This window comes from Hordeum vulgare, chromosome 5H (assembly GCF_904849725.1).
Source record: "Hordeum vulgare subsp. vulgare chromosome 5H, MorexV3_pseudomolecules_assembly, whole genome shotgun sequence".
Taxonomy (NCBI): domain Eukaryota; kingdom Viridiplantae; phylum Streptophyta; class Magnoliopsida; order Poales; family Poaceae; genus Hordeum; species Hordeum vulgare.
Window position 1 is genome coordinate 31833645 of NC_058522.1, and position 15269 is coordinate 31848913.

The window sequence follows — 15269 nt, forward strand, 5'->3', positions numbered from 1 at the left end:
ATAAGTCCTGAAGTGTTCAAGTCTATCTCGACTTGCAAGTCAGCTCATGAAGTTTGGACTAAACTTGAAGATATATATGGTGGGTCCAATCTTGATGAAGACGGTATTATGATGAAGGAGTTGGTGCATGAGCTCTTCATTCTTTTCGATCTTAAAGAGTCCACCACTACTCCCATATCCGATTGCTTGCACACCTCGGCATCTTCAATCTCACAAGGTAATGACATGGTGAGTGAAGAAATATATGTTGATGAAAATGGTATAGCCTCTATGGACACGAGCATATCTAGCACCACACATAGTGTAAATTATTGTGCTGATAGGTCATGCATTTCATCTAAAGATTCCTTGACAAATGTCTGTGGTGATATGCCTGCTTCCTCGTGTCCTCTTTATCAAAATATCTTGTTTCTCCCTAGTTGCTCTATGACTAATCATTTAGGGGATATCAAGAAATATGAAGTACTTTTGACTAATGAAGAATCTGATTCACCAAAAGAATCATCATCAACTCCTCCAGTTCACATGTGCCTCATGGCAAGAGGTAATAATGAGGTATCATCTTCCCTGTGCAATAACGATGATATTTGCGATGAGGATGATGATGATGACTTGACTGAAAATATCTATGTGATCAGTAAAATTCTTCATAAAGCTAAAAATAACTCTCTTCAAAGGTTCCAAGATGTTCTTGCTTACTTTGAAAACTGTAATGATTCACTTAATCGTGAACAAGCTAAAAGTGAACAACTTGAACATGAACTTGAGAAGAGTCATCAAGCATGTAGAGACTTAAGCTCTTCAAAAGGAGAGATTGAAGTTGCTCATGATAAACTTAAAAGGGATTTTGAGGTCCTTCTCCTTGAATGCAATAATGTCAAGGGAGAGCTCATCAAAACCTCTAAGATCTATGAGGAGCTTCAATCTACTCATGAGAAGTCTCTATTTGCTACTTACTCCTCTCATATTGTTGATGATACTTGTACATCTAACTCTACCTCTTTTGAAGTATCAACATTGAAGGAGAATGTTGAGCTACGTGCTCAACTTGATTTACTAACTAGCAATTATGGGAAGTTGGAAGAAAAACATGTAATGCTCACAAGCTCTCATGCCGATCTTCTAACATCCCATAATGTGCAAAAGTTAGCTCATGAGGCTATCATCACCAAGGTAACATCAAGCGAGCCTCATGTGGACAATGGCACTACTTCTAGTCAAAGTACTATATTTCCATGTGCTAGTCCTCGTAATTCGTCTACTCATAATGTTGCTACCTCGTGTGATGAATTACTTTCCTTGCCTTGTTGCTCTAACATTGAAGCTCACACTTCCTCTAGTACTTTCATTGATACTAACCGTGCAGAGGAAATCAAAGAGCTCAAGGCCCAAGTCACTTCTTTGAAGAAAAACTTGGAACAGTGTCATGAAGGGATGCCCACACTCAACAACGTCCTGTGTGAGCAAACATCTCCGAATGACAAAAATGAGTTTGGAGTAAACTCAAACAAGAACAAGAGGGGCCTAGAACAAGTCAAGAATTCGGCCAAAATCATTTGCTTCAAGTGCAAAGTTAAAGGGCACCATGTTAGATCTTGCCCTCTGAAGACGAAGTCTCAAAGTCACAAGCAACAAGGGAAGCGGCCACAAACTCAATCACATATTCAACTACAAGTTGAAGGAAGGCCTCTTCCCAATAAGACCCAAGCCAACACTCCCCAGGGCGAGAAATCAACTGGGAAGAAAGCAAAGGGTAGATGTTACTACTTATGTCGTGAGAAGGGTCACGTCGCTTCGTCTTGCACAAGAGGTAACTCATCCAACTCAATCATTATTGATGATATCTATTCCCTTGGAAAGGATAAGGTTGGCAATGTGTTTGCCAAGTTTGTTGGTACTCAAAATGGTGTCAAGAAAAGAACCATTTGGGTTGCCAAGCCTATTGTGATTAACCTCTTAGGACCCAACGTAGTTGGGGACCAACAAGCTCAAACTTGATCAATAGGTGACTATGGAGGACATTAGAGACTTGGATACATAATGAAGAATTAAGGGGTCTTCATCATTCTTATTATCTCAAGCCAAGTCATTTGGATTATCGAGTTTCTATCTTATATCCAATGTGCCTCCTTACGGTACCTTATACTTAAACTGTTTACATTGTTAGGTGCTTGTCCCTTTGCATGTTGTGGTTTTGTACCTTGCATTCATTTGTGTATGTTGTGCCTCCAACTTGCTTATCTTGATTAATCAAGTATGTGTATGTTGGTTTGCACATCATGTACATGTGAGTCTTGTATTAAGCCTATTTGCATCTTGTCTGTATTTTTGTTGGCTCTTGTGAGAGATTAATGGATTATCCCATTGTGGGGGAGTGATGTGCTTTGCACACCTCACAATCCTATAAATGTGTATACATGGGGAATACCACTTATTTTTTATATTTCAAGATTATCTAGTTTCTATGTGGTATGTCTTACTCATGAGAAATTCAAATTCTATATGGTCCATTAATTATCTCTTGTTGGTTTCGACTTGCCACTTGTTAATACTGTTGGTTTATCACATTATGGGGGAGTAATATGCTATGTGCATATTACAAACCTAGAAAATGTGTACATTTGAGGTGTTGCCACTTAGTGTTGATATTGTAAATTATCCTGTTCCTAGGTGGCATGTTATCTCTACAAGTGTCATTTGCTTGCGTTTTATGGATAAAGATAATCTTGGATATACTTGTGATCTACCAATGAGTATCATTTCGAAAATACTTCTTGTCCTTGACAATTGGTATTCCCATCATATGATTGGAATTGCTAATCATCCTTACATTGGTTTTTGTGTTTCGTTTGTCTTCCTTGCCTCTTATGGATCTATTCTAACCTGTCTAGTGCTTTTAATAGATATAGAGAAAGTGATGATCCCATCGTGTGCGTTTTGTGTCCAAATGCAAATTCTATATAATGCACGTCCCTTGGGGGAGCTATCCTATTCTCTTTAAAACACTCTCTTATTCACCCATCATAAAATCATTTGATCCCCATCAAGTGTGTGTTGATGGGAGGCAAGTCTTGCTCTTTATGATGCTTTGTGCCATCGTGAAAAATTGTCGAGGGACTGGTTTGTTGGAACCTAGCTCTCTTTTGGAAACTAGAAACCTCGTGTTTGTTTTCCTTCAATTGGTTTCTTGTTGCCTCCTATTTGGCATGTGTCAATGGATATCTCATTCCTTGATGTATCTTTTAATTGATATCCTTCAAGTGATAGTTCTTTTGTTTTAGGATCTTATTATCACTTGATACCTTGTCTTTTGATGACTTATCAACTTTGTGTTGAGTTGATTTCTTGAGAGTCTTGAGCATGCATATCTAGCTACTATATACAAATTCTTTTGCTTGCTTTCCTTCTTTGACCCAATATATAAGGGAAACTCCACCCTGTCATAAATTGGCTAAGGTGTGCATAAAATTCAAATTCATATCTATATGCACATATGTGTGTGGAGTTTGTCCTATGTATTGCTGGTTTTCTAACTCTTTGGTCCCAATGAGTTTGGGCACCATTTTGTTTGTTTTGTTGTTCCAGGAACAACTGGAGATGCATTGGATGCTCGGCTCACCTATAAGGAAGATGTTGAGACCACGTGATTATTGGAGCCAAGTTAGGATGATCAAAGAACAACTATCTACTACATCAATCCAATGTTGTCTCGGTAACAAGTATCCACATCATGCATTCTTTTCTTGCAAAGGACCCAACCAGTCTTCTCTTTTTCAGGTTGCATCATGGCATGAATCTCTTGATTCGTTCTTCTAGTACTTGTTTGCTTTCTCGAAGCATCCGAACGATGATGTCTTACTACTAGTTGGGATGTCTTTGATGCTCGTATGTTGGAAGTTCATATTATATAATAAGAAAATATTAGGCCATGTGCTATGCTTCCAAGCAAAAGATCTCGTTGATATATTTATGACTTCCCTTTTGGATATCTAGTTTTGTTCCTTCTTGTAACCATGTCGTGTGTACATCCTTCTTTGTGGATATATCTTCTACTTAGAATCTTTCACACATGAGAGAAGTTACATCTCTAATTGATATCCTCTTTTCTTTCACGTCCATCGCTGCATTTCCTTTTTCGGTTTTTGGTGGCAACGTGAAATAATTTGTTTTGAGTGTGTATCTTATTTTCTTACATCTTGATGCACTCTTTGGCCGCGAAGATTATTTTTCCTCGTGCTTGTCTTGATGAGGGTGGTGTCATTTTCAATTAGTATCCCTCCTCTTGACAAGGTTCTTACTTTCTATCTTCACAATGGGTTGTCACAAGCGTTGGTTCTTATTTTGTTTATTAGTAAGCTTGTGAACCCATGTCTTAGTATGTGTGTGTGGGAATGATAGGTCTTGCACTTTGTATCTCATTTCATCAAGACTATGTTGATGAGTAATGCTCATCCTTATCTTAGTCTACTCAAGTGCCTTGCCATGACTCATACACATTACTTTGGTTGAGCTTATTCTTAAGTTGCTTCCTTTACATGTTGCTCAACCATTAGTTTTGTGCAATTGATATGCTTATTGTCTCATCTATCTTCTTGCACTCGTTGTGTGTTTCTATTAATTCTGGGGGAGCAACGATCCTGTTTTGTGCACTTGTGTCAAATACAAAAACCTCATATTAGTGCACAAATCATGGGGAGCTTCTCTAGTTTTTGATAAAGCACTATGTTGCCTCTATCATAATATCTTTTATTCATGTGGTTCGAAGGATCATATGATTGTTTGTTCCATCTGGAATTCTTTGATTGCTTGCCTCTATCTTTGTATGTCTTCGTGGCATACGATCCTTTTATTTGCAATCTTTGGTTCCTTAATATAGTTTGTTTTCCTCCAACTACTTATCATTGTATTTGTGTATTTTTCTGCACTCATTTGCTGAGAAGTACACACTTTTTGAAGGACCACCTACTATATTTGCTTTCTAAACTTTTCGTCCATTTTGGCAATCGATGCCAATGGGGGAGAAGTTTAGAGAGTTTACTTTGGATATGTTTAGAGGGTTTTGCTTTTATTGCGTAAGCATTTACATCTTGCGCACATGCATTATTACCTTGTATGTGTGCGCTTGGTTACGCTTATTTCCGTATATAAACTCTCTTGAAGTGGTTGTCTTCAATTACCAAAATGGGGGAGATTGTTAGAGCATATATCTCCATATGTGGTTTTGGTAATTGATGACAATTCCTATGGACTAATGGTTGCCTTAAGTTATATTTATAGGATTTGTCCATAGGCACTTCTTGAAGTCCATCTGTTGGGTTCAAGGAGTTTATATGTTGACCAAGATGTTATTCAAGGTATTATCCAAAGGATGGTCATAGAAACACTGGGTTGATCAAGATCTCAGACAAAGAGTAAATCAAGATGATCAACACACAAAGCGTATAAGATGTACCGAGAGGGATCAAGTGATCCCATGGTATGGTAAGCATTGCCCATTACGTGTTTGTGTACTAACCCATGGTCTTTGTGAGACTCCTATGTGGGGGTTAGGTGTGTTTCCATTGGGCTTGCGTCAAAAGGAAGATCTCATACAACCCATGAAGGATGACGTCAAGTGGTGATCTCATCAAGATTGTTGTGTGCAAGTTCAAGTGGATCAGCACAAATATGTTATTGAAACTATTGTCAATGATCATGTGTTGATAAGGACAATCTCATGTTCTAACAAGAACAAGATCAAGATAAGCATTCCTGAGCACTACATGCTTGATTCTTGTGGATGTTCGCATGGTGGACAGGACAAGATCAAGATAAGCATTCCTGAGCACTACATGCTTGATTCTTGTGGATGTTCACATGGTGGACAGATGAAGATGAATACATAAGCTAGGCTTTCCACATTGAGTATGGGAGAGCTACTTGAAGACTTCATCATGTCGTGCTTTCAACTTGAGCCAAGAAGGAACAACAACATCAAGCTCAAGTGAAAGGGCTAACTCAAAGGTATCAGTTCCTTTGACGTTAGTTGTGCGGAGTGATGATCAGCGAATAAAAGTATACACTCAAGTATGGATCATCAGTACCCCTTTTATGATTCTTGAGTCTTTAGGGATCCCGCACTATTAAGAGGGGATCACAGGTTTTGCGACGAACTTGCTCAAACTACATCTCCATTGTTCTGCTCATACAACATCTCCACTGCTCTGCTGTTATCAGAAAACAGGACCAGTGCCTCGGACATTCGGCCTCCTCCGGACGTCCGGGGCCCGGACATCCGGCCCCCTCCGGATGTCCGAGGGCCGGACGTCCGGCTGGCTTCGGAATTCCGCAGCCAGACACCAGTAGTTTGTAAGGCTTATATCTCGGAAATCCGGCTCCCTCCGGACGTCCGAGGGCCGGACGTCCGGCCAAGCTCCGGAAATCCGGAAGTCAACACCAGTAGTATGTGTGCACTATATCTCGGAATTCCGGCCCCCTCCGGACGTCCGAGCGCCGGATGTCCGACACCCATCGGAAATCGGGAAGCCACCACCAGTAGAAATTGTGCTGTATATCACGGACTTCCGGGCCACTCCGGACGTCCGTATGCTGATGAGTTCAAATATGTTCAGGCACATCTACGGGCCTCGGACGACCGACCACTGTCGGACGTCCGGCCGCTGATGTATTCAGAAGAGCTCCAGTCATGCATACAGGTCTCGGACGTCTGACCCCTGTCGGACGTCCGGCCCCTCACGGACGCCCGGACTTCCGACAACTGTCGGACGTCCGGACCCTGTGTGACTTAAAACTGTCCCCAACGGCTCTTTTTCTCTCCACACTATAAATACCCCCCTCCCACTTCGTGAGAGGGTTGCCCAACACAACCTTATCCTCATAAGAACACATTTCCACCTCACACACATTTGCTCACTCCAAATCTTAGATCCCAAGAGCATTTGTGAGTCCCTTTGAGAGTTGTTCCAATCAAAAGATAGATCTTCTCCCTCTCCTTCTCTCAACCCAAGCTATTTGTGATTTGAGCAAGTTTTGAGCATTCCCCGTGATCTTGTTACTCTTGGAGGTTGGAGACTCCTAGGCGGTAGGAGTTCTTCGGAGAGGAATCAATTCGTGTGATTTCCCCCGGAAAAGTTTGTGAGGGTTTGGAAGCCACCTCAAAGGCTTACCACTAGTGGTTGAGAAACGCCTTCGTGGTGTTATCTCAAAGGGAGAATAGGGTGAGCCTTCGTGGCGTTGGTGTGCCTTCGTGGTAACATCCACCTCTCTAACGGTGACTAGCTTCCCTCCAAGGAAGTGAACATCGGGATACATCTTCGTCTCAGTGACCTTGGTTATCCTTAACCCTAACTCCTTACTTGTGGTTTACTTGTGTTATTTGAGCATACATACATTGCATATTGCTTGTGCTCATTATATTGTGTTGGCCATTTCTTGTACAAGATTAATCATTCAAGCATACCCTCTATATCCACACGTACATACTTGGAACCCTTGATATATCGTGTGATATAGTGTGATCTAGTATCTTGTGTTATTTACCTACTTGTCGTGTGATATAGCTCAAGTAAGTTTGTGTAACTTACTTGTGCTTGTTAGTAACTGCATTGTGTCCATTTTGATAGATCGTGTTGTTGGTACACGTTGCAGTGCCTTGTGCATTTAGGATTTGTGCTTGACAAGTATCCTCTTAGTTTATTTCCGCATTAGGGTCAAGTCAAATCTGAAGAAGTTTTTAAATAGCCTATTCACCCCCCCCTCTAGGCGTCATCGAGGTCTTTTCAAATCTGATACATTCAGCTGCTAATACTCGAGAGTATCCTCTCACCTCCTGATCGGCGAATCAACAAATTTGGGTCGAATACTCTACCCTCAAAAACTGCCGCGAACCCACGCGCTGGTGGGCCATTGCAAGACAATTGCTAATTGTTGAGAAACTGGGAGCAGTTATGGCTCTGTTGTCGCGAAGGCATCAAGTCAGGGACTCGTCAACAACATTCTCCTAGTGTCGTTGCCGGGGACTGCTAAGAACTCCGCACTCCACACTATCCTCTAGAGTGGTCTATCACCAGATGGGTTAGCACTGGTTGAGATTGGGCAAAACTGATCATAGTGATTAGCCATCGCAACACGGTACGCACTTTTCACCATCAACACCCCGGATCTCTCCCAGGGCCATGATACGAAATCCTCCCGCATTCTCGGTGAAGTTCTTATCTTTAAGATGGAATCCACATCCGGGTGCCAAAAGTATTGTTGGAGCAGCTCCACCTTCCAGAATCCATGATCATTCAGGACATTGCTTACTGTGTTCAATCGGCAGTTCCTCTTTGGTGTGATCGATGTAAATGGCGGGCCCCTGGAGATCCAAGGATCTCTCCACACCCTGATATTTGTGCCATTGCCCACCCTCCACAACATACCTTTCTTTACAAGTTCGAGCCCATGTTCAATACCTCTCCAAACTGCCGATGCATTCCCGGTGAAAACCGTGTCAACCAAATTCCCATTTGGGTAGTATTTAGCACGAAGGAGCGTTGCACACACGGAGGTTGGTGTCATGAGTAAGTGCCATGCCTGCTTGGCTAATAGAGCTTGGTTATAGGCCCTCATGTCATGAAACCCAAGTCCTCCTTGAGATTTAGGCACGATTAACTTATCCCAAGCAGACCATGCCATTTTCCGATGGCCGTTCTCCACCCCCACCAATATTGACGCATTATTTTGGTGAGATCATCACATACCGATAAAGGAAGCTTGAAAATACTCATAACATAAACTGGAATAGCTTGCGCCACTGCCTTGATCAAGACTTCTTTACTGGCTTGCGAGGCATACCTTTCACTCCATTCGATTAACCTTTTTCTTAGACTTGCTTGTAAAGATTGAAACCGACCTTTATGCATACGCCCATCCGGGACCGGAAGACCCAGGTATTTAGCTTCGAATTCCTGTTGGGTTACTTGCAGAATACCTTTTATCTTATCGGCAACCAACGGCGAGCAACTATCTTTGAACAAAATCGAGCATTTGGAAGGGTTAATAAGCTGACCCATTGCTGATGCATAAGTACTTAAAACATCTTTGATATTCAATGCTTGATCCGCTGATGCCCGAAAGAAGAGAAGAGAGTCATCCGCGAAAAGTAAGTGTGATATAGCTGGGGCACCCCGGCATATTTTCAGCGCCTCAAGACCTCTTTCCGAAACAGCCTCATGGAGGAGAGCAAATAATGCGTCAGCAATGAAGAGAAACAAAAATGGGGATAGTGGGTCACCTTGCCGAAGACCACAGGAAGGAGAAAACTGGTTCAGAGATTTCCCATTGAACTTCACCGAGAATTTGACCGAGCGCACCGACGCCATGTTTCGGGTAACCCATTCATTTGCAAAACTCCACTTCAATAAGGCACGTTCTAGGAAATCCCAATCGACAAGGTCATATGCTTTGGATAAATCCAGCTTGTAGACGCAAAATTCATTCCTTGCATGCAGAACCTATTTGAAGATGATGCAAACACTCGAAGGCAATGATAGAGTTGTCTGAGATCAATCTCCCAGGGGTGAACGCACTTTGATTTTCAGAGATAAGACCGGATAAACAAGGCCGCAAACGATTCACCATGCACTTGGACACCACCTTGTATATGACATTGCACAAAGATATAGGGCGAAATTCCTTCAGGGAGGCAGGGTGCTGGACCTTAGGTATTAGAACGATGAATGTTTCATTAACACCCTCCGGCATTACCCTCGACGAAAAGAAAGATCGTATCGCCTTAATAATGTCCTCCTTAATCACCCCCCAGTTCCATTGATAAAATCTCGTAGGAAACCCGTCTGGCCCTCGGGCTTTCATCGGTCCAATCTGAAAAAGTGCATCCGAGATTTCCTTCTCTGGATAAGGGGCTAGTAGTTTTTCATTCATATCATCCGTAACCTTAGGCAAGATTTTGTCTAACATGACATCCGGTACCAGCGTGGGGTCCTTGGTATACACCTCCTTAAAGTAAGAGGCGGTCATACGTTCCATCTCCGATGGAGCATCACACCATGATCCATCATCTTTCTAAAGCCTCTGGATATTATTTCTCCCTGCCCGCCACACAGCCTGACAATGAAAGTATTTGGTGTTGCGGACGCCTTCCTTCAGCCAGGTTATACGACTACGTTGGAGCCTCGTCATCTCCTCTCTATATAGCAGCTCATCTAGTTCTTCCATTTTCTGTTTCACTTGCAATCTGCCGGCATTATTAAGTTGCAGTGATTCTAGCTCTATGCAAAGACTATTGATCTGTTTCTCCATGTGACCAAAGTTTTCTCTACTCCACTTCCGGTGGTCAGACATGACCGATCTGAGAGAGGCTGCCACATTCCCAAGATCACCAGATGGTTTTACTTTAGCCCATGCCGCCGTGATAACCTGGGATAGACGACAGTCCCGTTCCCACATGATTTCGTACTTTGGATTCCCTTTTCGGCGTTCGTCGATTACCTCATCCAGATGCAGGAATAGAGGGCAATGATCTGACCTTGGGGAGATCAAGTGATGCACTTTAGCATAAGGTAATAATTCCCGCCATTCATCCGATGCACATACCCTATCCAAGCGGACGCGAATATTACCATGCCCCAGTCGTCCATTATCGTATGCGTATGGCACGCTAGAGAAACCCAGATCCATCAGCTCACATAGTTCAAGGGTATCCCTGAAGGATTCCATCTGACTTTCACGTCTAGCCGTCCTGGAAAAATGCTCATGTTACCAAAGGGCCTTGTTAAAATCCCCACCAACTATCTAGGGAAAACTAGAGACACCCCTTAGTCTGATCAGGTGATCCCACATGCTTTGTCGGTTCTCCACACGGGGCTCCCCATATATAAAGGTTGATCGCCATTGTTTACCCGACCCATGATCAGTGACAACAACATCAATATATCGCTGACACGAGTCCAACACTGTAACTTGATAGGCTTCGTCCCAGAATAAAGCCAAACCACCACTATGGCCGATACAATCAACACCACTAAAACCCTTCAGGCCTAACCTCCATCGAAGACTTGCAATTTTTGCTTAGGTTTATCTTGTTTCAGCAAGGAAGACAAAACTTGGGGAGTGGGCTTTTACAAGAACCCCAACTTCACGAACTGTCCGGCAGTTCCCCGCACCCCGGCAGTTCCAAATTAATTGACTCATTGGGACTGGCGGCGCTCCACCTGGGAGCCCGCCGAGAGGTTGTCACAATCAGTTTGAGCACCATCCTTCTTCGCTCGTTTACTCTCTGAACTAGTACTTGGTGAATCAAGGTTAGATGTATCCTTCCCATCTGTAATCAACAGGGGTACCACAACCTGACCAGGATCAGCCCCGTCATCATGATCCGCCAGTAGCCGCTTGCGTGCCGACTTGTCTACCTCCATTGCCAACGGGAGGGTCTTTTTGACTGGGGTGGAAGCTGTGTCCTTCAGCTCCTTGTCAAGGGACGACACCCCTTTGCTTACCGACACTTTGGGAGCAGGGGGATCCGATGTAAGTTTGTCGGAACGGGTTGGCTCCCATTCTGCCTTGAACTTCCCCGGGGGTCAGCGTAGAGGTAGTCACCAAACTTGAGATCCCTCTCTTCATGCACACAATTACCGCATTCTTTATGATCATGGCCGATAATAACACAAGCTTTACAAAACCGTGCCAATTTCTCGTACCTGACGGCGTAGACTGTCCTCACCTTCCCTTTAACAATGCTAACAAACTTTGTGAGGGGCCTCGTGACATCGTGCTTCACCCGGACTCGGATGTAATCACCTCTAGAATTTCTAGCAATTCTTGTTTCCAGGATTTCCCTTGAAGATCTCAGCAGTTTTTCAACAACATCCGCTCTACAATAACCATTTGGCAGCTTATGGATCTGGAGCCATATGGGCATATGCACCATAGGGACATCAGTGGCCTCAGAATAACCATCATAAGGAGCAAAGATCACGGCCATATTACGGAACAACCACGGACCTGAGGACATGATCCGATCCCAGTCACCAAGGCAATGAGCCTGGATCACGAATAGGTTAGCACCGATGGGGCGGAATCTGACGGGTTTAGCCGTGTTCCAAGCAGCCCTCATATCCTTGAAAAAAGCAGGCTGACTAAAATTCTTGTTAGTCTGAACCCTAGCTAGGGCAAGCCATGGAATTTCATCTGCTAGCTCTGGAGCTTCCTCTTCAACGATCACATTATCGAACTCCTCTTCATGGAGATCTAGCTTCTCGAAAAAGTCACCGTAAGGATATTAAACTCTAACTGTCGCTAGGGGAAAACGGCCTGTTTCTTATGCACTCATGGAGGCTAACGGGGTTGTCTCGTTTGATCGCTTCGTTTCCTTCCCGGAGGAACAACCCATAGTAGTGCTCGAATGAAGAATTTCCTTATGGTACATCAAGCCGTCTGGGCACGGCATGCCAAGAAGGTGCCTTCTCTGATGCTCAAACTTTATATAGCTCGTGCTTTGACTCTGTTGGATGGCAGTTCATCGTTGAAAGTATGCAGCGTTTTGGTTTTCACAACAATTAGATTCGATGGATAGCTCTGGTCTCTTATGCTATCATAAGGGTAATGGTGAATGGACGTTTGGGTGATTCAATCTGACAGGCTTCTTCCAGAGGTTGCTAATAAATGCCAAGTTTCAGCACTGTAAGGCGTCCAGTTATAACGACTGCTAGTTTTACTTCGGTGTGCCACCATCCTATAAGTACTTTTTCCTATTATTTAATCTTAATATAATGACGCGTAAATATTTTGGGTGTTCTGAAAAAGAAAACACACACAAGTAGAAATAGCTATGGTCGATTGCAAGGTGAGGACATCAGCGATCTGTCCACCAGGTGCTCTCAAACCTAATCCATGTTTAATTTAGGGTAAATGCTTGGGAACGGCGCACTGGCCGAACGACCCGCCGGTCGTCTCGACACACGCACGCGCTATCCCTTCCTTAGACAGTCACGCGGACTGTTTTTTTCCACCTGCCATCGATTTGCTTCAACCGGTCATACAGGGGCGACTGTGACGACGACAGGGCCGGCGGCTGCTCCGGCGACAGGACTGGCAGATCCGGCGACAGGGCCGACGGATCCGGCAACAGGGCCCGCGACGGCGGCGGGCACGTTCTCCTGCGACCTATTCTTCCTCTCTTCTCTGTCACATCTATTATCCATTCCCGTCAGATCCATGGTGGACGAAAAAGTTACATGCAGCTACACGGAAGCTTCAACCGGCAGACGGGAGGAGCTGCAACCAGAATGGCGACGGCGGGCGGGTGATCCCATGACCGGCAGGTGAGGTTGCTGCACGAGGATCTGCAGGGATGATGTTGCGAATGCTACAACCACGTATCACAAAATCTGCAAGCATCCAAAAAAAGCTACAACCGTTGATAAAAAAAGTTACAACCACGTCCGTGAGAGTTGCAACCAAACTTCGCAGGAGTTTTGTAGCCGGAGTTGCAACCATGTTGAAAAAATGTTGCAACCATTATACAAATTTGCTACATCAGTCATTCTGTTTTGTTGCAACCATATTGTTTTTTTGCTACAGCTGTTGGCATGGCGAGCTGCAACCATGATGAAAAAATGCTACAACCATTATATATTTTGTTACATCCTCGTTCTGTTTTGTTGCAACCCTATTGTTTTGTTGCTTCCATCGACAATTTTTTTTCTTCACGCGAGGCAAAATGCTACAACCATTATACAAATTTGCTACATCCGTCATTCTATTTTGTTGCAACCGTATTATTCTGTTGCAACCGTATTCTGGCACGAAGCTCATCCTAGAGCTTGAGCCCAAATCCATGGCAGCAAGTAGTTGATTCTGGATGTAAACATGGTTGAAGCAAACCCTAGGTCCCGTGATAGATGGGGAAGACCCTCCTTGAGCTAATCTTGCCTGCCGTCGTCGCGGATCCGGCCACCGCCGCCGCAGCCGCGGATCGGGGACGGGCCGACCTGGGGGCAGAAGGCTCCGCGGTTGAAGCTTTTCTAAAAAACGATGGGGAGCGACCATGACAGGAGTTGCAAGGACGACGACCAGAGGCGAGGACGGGACGGCTTTGCGACGCTGCACGGTGCGGTTTGCGGCGCTGCGGTGGGGACGAGGCGGCTTGCATCAGTGCGGGGCGGGATGGGGCTACGCTCGAAAAAAGAAAGAAAAAAAATAAAAAATCAACACAGATCGAACGGTAGGGCTGGCTGCATCGAACGGCTAGGGCATGACCGGCGCAACTACTTGGGCCGGCGCGCCGGCTCCTAGCAATGCCCTTTAGACTAATTTAGTTTGTTGAATAATTATATTAGTGAGTACCAAAAAATCCTACACTTACGAATGACTTACAATAGTCTACGTAACCTTCCATCAACACAATTCTCTTCCGCACATGATTTTAAGTGGGGGTGGCCCCCCTCCCCTCATCCCAATCACAATCTGTCATGTGGCTAATTACTTAACATTTACATCAACTCCTTAGTAGATGTAACATTGGTGTGAGTAGAGTGTGTGTGCCTATGCATCAGTCCATAAATCAAATTATTTAGGGAAGATATATAGTAGGTTAGTTGATCATGTTGCCAGACACCAAGATTTCGAAGATAGTTGCTCGTTTAAAATTCATGTTCAGTCTCTTTTTTTAGCATCTCGACAAGCCTATAATTTATGTAGTGTTTGAATTTATTTATTTTTTATTACAAAAAAATGTGTTCTAAAAATTTAAGGTTCCCAATTTGCATTGTGTATGACGTCTATGCTTCTGTGCTTTATGTGTTGATTAACTTGATTCAGTCTTTGACTTTGTCTTGATCAATGTTGTATGTTATCTTCTCTTTTCATAAAGATCGATGATGTCTTGAAGGTAAATATGAATGTTCACATTATCTTATTCTTCAAGACAGGCTTGCAATAATGTTTTCAGAATAACCTTGAAACCAACAAATGATATTCAAGTAATGCCTATGAACAAATCCTTCGCATATAAATCAAGGCAATCATTAATCCATGGAGACTGTCACCAATGACCAAAACCAACCATGCGGGCATCCTTTCGACCGTGATTCAGCTGCGACAACATGGTTGGCCTTACTATGGTCCTTGCCAACTATGTATGTGCAAGTAAGAGTGTGCATCACACGTACTCTTCACGTGTAGATTCACCATCATAATTTTGTGACCAATTCTTGGCTAGGCTATCATGTTATACACCAGAGAGTCTCTGAACCACCGGTAGGCGAATC